Source organism: Dipodomys merriami, unplaced genomic scaffold (assembly GCF_024711535.1).
Source record: "Dipodomys merriami isolate MVZ:Mamm:240054 unplaced genomic scaffold, mDipMer1.0.p SCAF_120, whole genome shotgun sequence".
In the NCBI taxonomy this organism is placed as follows: Eukaryota; Metazoa; Chordata; class Mammalia; order Rodentia; family Heteromyidae; genus Dipodomys; species Dipodomys merriami.
This window is the reverse complement of record NW_027202494.1, coordinates 3,240,001-3,249,181: the sequence shown is the minus strand read 5'-3', so window position 1 is coordinate 3,249,181 and position 9,181 is coordinate 3,240,001.

Below are 9,181 nucleotides of genomic sequence, written 5' to 3'. Positions count from 1 at the left end.
GGTGGATTCTGGAAAGAACAGCTGGCCCACTCTGGCCCTGCCCCCTCCCCTCTCCTCCCCCCTCCCACATGTCAGGAAGACTCTGGCCCTTCCCTAAGAGAGGGGGTCTTTGCTTGTGTGTTACAGAATTCCACCTATGGAAAGAAATGAAATGCTCCAGAATTTCCTCTTGCCACCCTGCCAGACAGAGTGGTTTTAAGTTATATCAGGAGGCTGAGATCTGAAGATTGAAATTTGCAGCCAGCCCAGTCAGAAAACTTGATGAAACTCTTACGTCCCATTAACCACCAAAAAGCTAGAAGTGGATTTGTGGCTCAAGTGGTAGAGCACCAGCCTTGAGCAGAAAATGCTCAGTAACTACACCCAGCCCCTGAGTTCAAGACCCAGGATAGGCACACACACACACACACACACACACACACACACACACATTGAAGGCACACACACACACACACACACACACATTGAAGGCAGTCATCCAGGCCGGCAAGGAGCAGAGCACTTCAGGAATTTTCTGTTAGGTCTAGGCATCTGCAGTCTGGCCTGCATCCCAAAAAGGAGGCGAGTGGCTCTCGGTCTTTGCTCCAGCTCTCCCGGTGTGGCTTGGCCACGGCAGTTTGGTTTTCAGTTCCCGCTCTGAGGAGGTCACGTGGTCCGTGTGGAGCCCTGTCATCTGTGGGGACACGTGCTTGCTGTGGACAGGGACTTCTTTCAACAGGGAACCCTGTGGGTCGGCCAGGCAGATGCCCTCGGTGCCATGTCCCTTCGCAGGACCCTGGGACTTGGGGACTTGGTGTGAAGCCCTGGTCACACTTGGGCCGTCCTACCCACACCCACTCTCCAGCGGGGGTCCTCCGACTGCACTCCCTGAATGTCCTTTGCTTCCCTCTAAAATCAGACCAAACCCCTGCAGCTCCCGTCAAGGCGGTGATGTGGTTCTCTCGAGGAGAGCGGAGGCAGAACCCAGTGAGAAAAGGGGCCCCCTTCCCCCACACACACAGACACACACCGTGCTGGAGGCCCAGGTGCCGTCCACCTCACAGAGAACGTGGGCCATCCTCCTGACCCCCGTCAGGTGAGCTTGGGTGCCAGGATTCTTCCAGCATTCCACCCACAGCTCTGCCCGGCCCGGCTCCGGGAGGGCCAGGCCTGACGGCTGCGTCGCACGCTTCATAGCTCAGGGCGGGAAATCGGGGCTTGGGGCAAAGCAGTGTGGGAAAACCGCTGGCTGGGACGGGTAAGGCTTCTCAGCTGGAACAGAAGCCGGTGAAAGCCGGGTTTCTTTTCTAACCAACACGAAATTTGAGTGCTGTTGTTCATGTATTCATTTGGCTCCGTGCGTAGCCCAGGCTGACCTCTACTTCTCCATCCTCCTGCCTCAGCCTCCCAAGTAGCTGGGATTACAGGCACTTGACATAACACCATGCTTAGCCAAGTGAATTGTGGGGGGCTTTTTGTTGTTGTTGTTTCATTTGTTTTTTTCTTGTTTTTTTTTTTTTTTGTGCTCATCCTGAGGATTGAACTCAGGGCTTAGGTACTGTGCCTGAGCTGCTTTTTCTCAGGGCTGGCTTCAAAGCACAATCCTCAGATCTCAGCCTCATGAGTTACCAGGATTGTAGGCATGTGCCACCCCTGCACAGTGGCTTGGGGTTTTTTTTAATGAGGTTTATATTTCTGGGTTTTTTGTTGGTGGTGTTCTTACTTGTGGGGCCTGAACTCTGGGCCTGGGCGCTGTCCCTCAGCTCTTCAGCTCAAGGCCAGCGCTCTACCACTTCAGCCACAGCGCCACTTCCAGTCTTTTACTGGTTAACTGCAGATAAGAGTCTCATGGATTTTGTGTCTAAGCTGGCTTCAAATCTCGACTCTCAGATCCCAACCTCATGAGGAGGTAGGATTACAGGTATGAGCACCAGCACCGAGCAAAAGTATTTCATTTTAAAGAATAACCTCTCACCGGGTGCCGGTGGCTCACCTAGCTACTCAGGAGGCTGAGATCTGAGGATCACAGTTCAAAGCCAGCCCAGGCAGGAAAGTCCGTGAGACCCTTATCTCCAATAAACCACTAGAAAACTGGAAGTGGCGCTGCGGCTCAAGTGGTGGAGCGCTTGCCTTGAGCTGAAGAGCTGAGGGACAGCGCCCAGGCCCAGAGTTCAAGCCCCACGACCGGACCAAAAAGAAAAAAAAAATGACCTCCTCATCTGGTGATTCTGTGTCCCACGTTTGGTGGAGCTGAAAACCATAACCATTTTACAGTTCAGCTGCTCCCTGCCCCCCAAATCACAGGCGTTAGTGGTCCTGTCTGCCGGTCCTGCGCTTTTCTTGTGCGCACTGGCGGGTCTCGCAGTGGCCTTGCGGCCAGGAAGCCTGCAGGCCACACCCTGGGGAGGTGTGAGGAGAGAGGCTCGGGGCGTGAGCAAGGCGCTCAGGACCCTCCACCGCCAGCGCAGGAGGCCCGAGAACCCCCGGCCAGATCAGCGGAAGAACGGCCCCGCCGAGCCCGGCCGCGCTGCCAGACCGGGCGTGGGGAGGTGAGTGGGCGGCCCTCGGCCACAGGTCGTGCGTGGGTGACACAGCGACGGGGGAGGGACAAGAGCTCTGACTGTCGCATGTTTCCTTACTTTACCTCGTCCCCACCCACCCCCTCCCACCCACTCCCACCAGCTCCCCGGGGGCTCCCCCCCCCCAGCTGTGTATTGGCGGGGTGATTCCACGCATGTCAGCCCCTTGCGCCTCCCCTGCCAGCCTCTTGTCACAAGACACCGAGCTGGAGACCAGAGGGCTTCCCACACTCGCTCCTCACCCCCCACAGTGCCCTGGGGGACCCCGTCCCCCACGGCTGACCACGGCTGTCATGGCGGCCCCACCCCAGGGTGACAAGCAAGCAGGGCCACGTGTGGCTCTGGATTCTGGAGCAAGGACCCTCCAAGCTGCAGCCACCTCTAGTCACCTCGGGAGCCCAGACAGGGAATGCAGTCACCCGCACGGGCCGGGCCCGGGACACAGGGGCATCTTCTGTCTGAGGGCGGAGGGCCCACTTCCGCGTGGCCGGCACGCTGGGGCTCAGCCCTAGGGCCTGACGGGCAGAGGTGAGGATGCCTGGCCAGCGGGGGCCAGCTCACCCCCCCCCACCTCTGCCAGCCAAGCCCCACAAGGAGACTTTCCGGAGGAGGAAGTCAGGCTGGGACAGAGGGTGTACCCCGGCCAGCCCCATGGCGGCCTCCAGCGTGAGGATGACACCAGAGACTGAACCTCCCAGGGCTCTTCAGACATGGACACAGAGACCCTCAGAACCATGTCCATCCATGGTATAAAGAGCAACGTTTATCCTGCTCTTAGGGAGAGGGAGTGGAGTGGTTTAGAAAGGGGCCCTCAATTGGTTCACGCCTGTAATCCCAGCCACTCGGGAAGCTGAGACCTGAGGGTCACCGTTCAAGGCCAGAAAAATGTTTGAAGCAGAGCTGTGGCTTGAGTGAAAAAGCTTAGGGGACAGCACCCGTGCCCTGAGTTCTAGCCCCAGGACCGACACATACACTCACTCACACACACACACACACACACACACACACACACACACAAGAAAAGCACAGGAGCCTTCACCAGCAGGCGTCAGACCACAGGCGAGAGCTCCAGCCACACGGGGATGACGGCACGATTGGATTGGGGAACTCTGACTTGGGGCCCGCTGGCCTCCGTCTGCTGATGAGGATGAAATCCCTCTGGCGCGCGGTGTGCAGGCCCCTCCCATCCTCTCAGACGCCTGCCCCCGCCACCCACCGGCCAGCCCAGAGCCCAGGACACCGCCGCTGCTGCAGAGCTGCTCACGGGGCCTGGTCATCACCCGCACCTGGGCGACTACAGCCAGTGACCGCATTTGCGCCACCTGAGACCCACTAAATCAGAACCTTCTGCACCATTCCCAAAGTCCCAGGTTTGCCACCAGGGCTGAGGGTCCCACGCAAGCCGATCCTAGAAACCCTCGTCTGTCCAGAAAATGCAGAGAATTGGATATGTGCAAATAGCCAGTCCTCCATGAGCCCCCTGGGGTAGGTACTGTGGTCGTTACCTTGCTTTACAGATGAGGAAACTGAGGCAGGAAGAAGTAGACCCTGGAGGAAATCCGTGAGCCTTGACCATTGAGTGTTGCTGCCCAGTGAGATGGGACCCACTTGGGTCCCATCCGGAAGTCAGTGTGGACCCGCAGGCCAAGTCCAAGTCACTGTAAGAGCATGGGTTTATTGGAAATGGAAATGTCTGAGTTCAAATCCTGGGCTTGCCACTCCCTGGCTGCCTGGCTGTGGACAAGGAAACTGGGTAAATAATGAATGCTCAGCTGTGTGACAGAACAGAAAACCCCTGGCACGAGGCCAGGCCAATGGAATTGGAGGTGCCCAGTGGGGGCTAGTTCTACCCCGCCCTCTATCCCCATCTCCCCCCACAGGTGGGGCATGTCCCGCCAGAGCCAAGAGCCCTCTGAGGGCTCTTGGGGGCGCTGGAAAGGATCTTCACAAAGCTGAGGCACCTGGGGCCTGCACCCCACAGGGCTGAGATGGATTTGTGTCGCAATGAATATTGTGGGCGGGGCCGGGCACCTTCCCTGCCAAGAATGGATCCTCTGGTTAGTGGGTGTTGCTTGAGCACACCCTTTAGAGCCCTCCTCCACCATCCACTGGGTGCGTCACTTGGGGCCTTCCGGGGAGGAGAGGGAAGCCCCCTGGGCACGCATGCCAGACCCTGTACCTGCCACAAGGCTGCAGATAATGAGTCAGCAGCCAGGGCCGCCCTGGCGGCTGGACACAGCCTTTCGCTCCCTGTGTTCAGATCTGTTTGCACAGAACCCAGTTAGCCTACCTGTGAGCAAAACGGGGGGGGGGGGGGGAGAGGCGGGGAGGGGGGTCGATGATACACACACTGTGTGGGGAGGATGGCTGCTCTGCCCCCCAAAGACACTATAGCCCTGGGGTGACCAGGCTTAAGCATGGGACTTGATTCTTAGGAGCTTCCATTTGCTCATCTGAGTTCCACTCAGTAATGCAGCCCAGGCCAGGTGTGTCAGGGCTTGAAAACTTAAGATGAAAAACCAGTTATGCCTGGCACACCGGTGCATGACTGTAATCCCAGCTTCTTCGCAGGTGGGAGCAGGAGACCAGGAACCTGCAGCCATCCTGGGGGAAGTGTTCTCAAACCCTATCTCCATAAACACAAGCGCTGGCAGCGTGGCCCCAGTGGTAGGACTCTTGCCTAGCATGCTCAAAACCCAGTGTTCCATTCCCAGTACCACAAGAAAGGGGGAAAGAAGCCTTTCTGTCCCTTGTCTTATTTCTGCTCAGGCTTTGCCATGTCTTCTCTCCGCGTACGCCCCCTACCCCCCCATGCTGCCCTGCCGCAAACCCTGAGCCACGCCCTGGCATCAGGTGCAGTCTGTGGAAATGTCCAGCAGAGGGCGCACTGAACCCACACAGGCTCAGCTTGCAGGGCCACAGCTTGTACTGTGCAGAGGCAAGACAGGAAGGCCTTGCAGCCTTACGGGCTACACATGACCTTCAGGGTCAGAGGTCAATCTGGCCCATGCCCTACCTCAGCAGCTGTGTCTGCAAGGGGCACACCCTTGGTTGTACCATGTTGGAGCTGCCTTCCTTCAACTTGTAGCGTGTGCAGGCTTGAGTTAGGGCCTTGGCTGAGCATCAGGGCCCGAGTCTCCATCCACCTGTGAGGTCAGCAGCCAGGCCCCAGACAGGACTGCTGTCTGGCTGTGAATCCTGCCCTGGAACCAGCCATGCTGCCTCTCAAACACCTGTGCAAGGTCTGGCAGGTGTGTGGGCCGAGGGACAGGCTTCCGCGTCCCCACTGCTGGCCTTCCTCCAACCGATGTCACCAGGGCAGCGACTTAAACTCTCAGATCATCCATTTCCTTGCCTGTCGAGACAGGGTAGAGGGGCTGGGAAGGTGGCCTCGGGGCGGTGAGATCGCCTAGCAAGCATGAAGCCCCAGGTTTGAGTCCTCAGTACCACAAAAAAAAAAAAAAACAGAAAAGGCTGGAAGTGGCACTGTGGCTCAAGTGGTGGAGTGCTACTTTTGAGCACAGAGAAGCTCAGGGACAGCGCTCAGGCCCTGAGTTCAAGCCCCAGGACCAGCAAAACAAAAAAGGTAGAAGCAGGATGGTCCTTTCCCAGTGTTGGGAGGGCTCCCAGCCGGCGCGTGCGTGGCTGCAGGAGGCGTCCAGGCTTGAGCTCCTGCTGCCTCTTCTGGTTCTTTCTTTCCCCTCTCTCCTTCCTTCCTTCCTTCCTTCCTTCCTTCCTCCGGTCCTCCCTCCCTCCCTCCCTCCTTCCCTTCCTTCCTTCCCTTGCATCGGTACTAACTGGCCCACAGCACTTAGCTTGTTTTGCTTAAGGCTGGCACCTCTACCACAGACAGCTTCACTTCCAGTTTTTGGTTGTTAACTGGAAATAAGAGTCTCACAGATCTGCCTGCCCGGGCTGGCTTTGAACCGTGATTCTCAGGTCTCAGCCTCCAGAGTAGCTAGGATGACAGGCATGAGCCACCAGCGCCCCCACCTCAATGCCAGTTTCTCAATCTAGGACATGGTCACTATCACCTCATCCACCCCTCCTGGGAAGCCAGGGCCACCCTGACCCCATTCCCGTGATGACCCCGCTACCAAATATGCCCTCTGGTTGACTCAGATCTCACACACGCACACACACACACACACACACACACACACACACACACACACACACACCAATGGCTCTGTGGGTCTGAGCTGGCCTACTGCCCCCCGCCTCCCCTCCTGTCCCTTCTCCACCTTGGCTGAGCTCAATCATAGACCCTGTCACCACCCTGCAGCCAGGTGGACTGGCCCCGAATGCAATCCGGCCATGGCACACACGCCCTGCTTCACATTCCCCAGGCGCTCTTGGGTTTACCCAGGATTCTTTGCATTCCAAAGCCTTCAGCAGCCCCTCCAGCCTTGTCCCTCTGAGTGACATTAGGGCACAGCCAGGAAGTTCCCCGCAGGACATCCGACACTCCTCTCAACGGCTTTCACACATTTCCATATTTGTCAAGGAAAGAACCTTCTACAGTTATTAGAGAGGTAAAGGATATCGTGTCTTTGGGTGAAATTGTCTTCAAACAGGCCTTCTATCAAGGTAACCTGTTTATGAATCAAGGACTTTCATTGCCAGGACATTTTCCTCCTCGGGAGATGACACTGGTCACTCTCGTTCCTTACAGGATGGCCACATTGTACATGGACTTGGGTTCTCAGTCTTCAAGCCCACAGAAACCTTCCAGCTCACCCACCTGCCTGGGACCTGGCTCAGGACTGGGGCTTTGCCACCTGACAGACACCAACACTAGCACATAGATGGGCCAGCCCTGGGCCAAGGTGCCCATGACATTTCCACATGGAAGCTGGGGCGGAGCTCAAGTGGCAGAGCACCTGCTTGGCAAGGAAGAGGCCCGGACTCAAACGCCAGGACCCACAGAGAACAGCTCCACCTGGAAAGGCGGTCTGCTGAGGCCCCCTCCCCGGCTTCTGTCCCTGCTGCTTACAGTGCGTCCACACTGCAGCCGGGTTCCCTGGCGGCTCTGCTCCGCCCAGCCTCACCCATCACAGCCATTTCCTGGTCTCTGAAGTAGGTGTTCAGCGAAGTTCAGACTCCATCCTCTTTGTACAAAACCAGCGTTTGGAAATGTGCCTTTCTATCCAGAAGTTGAATTTCTAGGTATAAAATTCACGTAGGCATGTCATTTTAGAACTCAGCTTTTTATTTTGGGTGGGTGGGGTGGGATTTGCACACGATTATAAATAGGAGGATCACAGTCCAGCTGAGTTTGGACAAAAGAAGCAAGACCTATTTGAAAAGTAAGTACAACCAAAACAGGTGGAGGATATGGCTTCACTGTCTGAGGGCCTGTCTGGGAAGCACAAGGCCCTGAGTTCAAACCCCAGAACTGAAACACACACACACACACACACACACACACACACACACACACACACACACACACACACACACACACACACACACACACACACACACACACACCACCTGCAACTAGGATCAAGAGGAGCATTCATCTTCGTTTTTCTGGCCTGTCTCCAGTTCTCTTTGGCCTGGCGCTCCAGGCTCCCCACCTCTCTGAATACGACTTTCTGCTCTCACTTGCGAGGTCCCTTGCTCTCTCCTGGCTTGTGAGTCTGTGGATCAGGAGCTCCCGCGCCCCTCCCCCTGGAGCGTGGAGGTGTGGAGGGCTAGACAGCCCAGGTGGATATGTTTACTCTTTGCATTTCCTCTTGGCCTGTGCTTTCTGGGCTGAGAATCTGCAGGCCTTCGCAGGGAATGGCTGAGCTTGTATTGGTTTACTGTCAGCCTCTTTCTTGATGTATTTTTGTTCTTTTGAATTATACCATGACAGGAAAGATGGATCTGGATTCTTCTGTTGCTTTATGAGAAAAAAAATGGGGAGGGAAAATTGTTCTGTTGTATTGTTCTTCTTAAATTCTGTGTGTATGTGTGTGTGTGTGTGTGTGTGTGTGTGTGTACAAATACGTGTGCATGCTTGAAAATATAGCTAGATTGTGGCTTTCAGCAACTTACTTTGTGTGTGGAGAAACTTCAAGATGTTTTCTGGGGACAGGAGCCAAGTCTAAACATGTCAGTTTCTTCCATGCAAATGGATTCCAAGGACTTTTCTTCCTAGAACTGGCCTACACCTTCAATCCTCCCAATCCTACCCTCCCACAAAGCTGGGGTGGCTGGGGCGCATCATCCCCACTATGAGATGCTCATAGTGGGATCTTGCTCCACAAAAGCACCAGGTAGCAAACCCCAAATCAAAAATATCCAGTACAAGCCAGGTGCCGGGGGCTCACGCCTGTCATCCTAGCTACTCAGGAGGCTGAGATCTGAGGATCACAGTTCAGAGCCAGCCCGGGCAGGAAAGTCTGTGAGACGCTTATCTCCAAAAAACCACCAGAAAACCGGAAGTAGAGCTGTGGCTCAAGCAGTAAGTAGAGCTCTGGTCTTGAGCTGAACTGCTGAGAGACAGCGCCTCGGCCCAGCATTCAAACCCCACTACCAACAAAAAATAAAATAACCAGCACAACCGTGCTGGTGGTTCATGCTTATAATCCCAGGCTTGTAATTGGAGGATCCTGAGTTCAAGACAGTCTGGG